This window comes from Sapajus apella, unplaced genomic scaffold (genome assembly GCF_009761245.1).
Source record: "Sapajus apella isolate SASKATOON/1434 unplaced genomic scaffold, GSC_monkey_1.0 scaffold41, whole genome shotgun sequence".
Lineage (NCBI taxonomy): Eukaryota > Metazoa > Chordata > Mammalia > Primates > Cebidae > Sapajus > Sapajus apella.
Window position 1 is genome coordinate 10,722,488 of NW_022436981.1, and position 1,244 is coordinate 10,723,731.

The window sequence follows — 1,244 nt, forward strand, 5'->3', positions numbered from 1 at the left end:
GGTTGCCATGAGCTGGGATTATACATTGCACTCCAGCCTGGGCAACAGGAGAGAAACTCCATTTCAACAACAACAACAATAATAAGAATGATAGAAAATCTGGTTACATATGTACCATGGAATACTATGCAGCCATAAAAAATAGATCATGTCTTTTGCAGCAACATAGATGGAGCCAGGGCCATTATTCTAAGCAAACTAATGCAGGAACGGAAAATTAAATACTGCGTGTTCTCAATTATAAATGGGAGCTACAGAACAAGAACACATGGCCACTAGGAGGTAAACAGCAGGCACTGGGGTGTACTTGATGGTAGAAAGTCAGAGCAGGGAGAGGATCAGAAAAAATACCTTTTGGGTAGTATGTTCATTACCTGGGGATAAAATTTTCTGTACGCCAAACCCCCATGACACACCGTTTACCCATATTACAAACCTGCACATGTATTCTGAACCTTAAATAAGAAAGAGTGGGAGAAAGAGAGAAAAGAATCTGGTGGGTTAGGTGAGGTGGCTCACGCTTCTAATCCCAGCACTTTGAGAGGTCGAGGTGAGCCGGGCACAGTGGCTGGAGTGCAGTGGTATGATCTTGGCTCACGCCTGAAATCTCAGCACTTTGGGAGGCTGAGGTGGTTGGATCACCTGATGTTAGGAGTTCGAGACCAGCCTGGCTAACATGATGAAACCCTGTCTCTACTAAAAATGGAAAAAAAATAGCTGGGCATGGTGGTGCACACCTGTAATTCCAGCTACTCTGGAGGTTGAGGCAGGAGAGTCGCTTGAACCGGGAGGTGGAGGTTGAGGTGAGCCAAGATCGCACCACTGCACCCCAGCCTGGGCAACAAGAATGAAACTCCGTCTCAAAAAACAAAACAAAACAATTTAAATATGAAATGAAAGTAACTTTCTTCTAAATTTTTTTTTTTGAGATGGAGTCTTACTCCAATGCCAGGCTGGAGTGCAGTGGTGTGATCTTGGCTCACTGCAACCTCTGCCACCTGGGTTCAAGCAATTCTCCTGCCTCAGCCTCCCGAGTACCTGGGATTATAGGCGCCTGCCACCATGCCTGGCTAATTTTTGTATTTTTAGTAGAGACAGTGTTTCACCATCTTTGCCAGGCTGGTCTTGAACTTCTGACCTCGTGATCTACCCACCTCAGCCTCCCAAAGTACTGGGATTACAGATGTGAGCCACTGCGCCCAGCCCTAAAATTCTTATAGTATGGTTTCTTGGTCACCAAAACT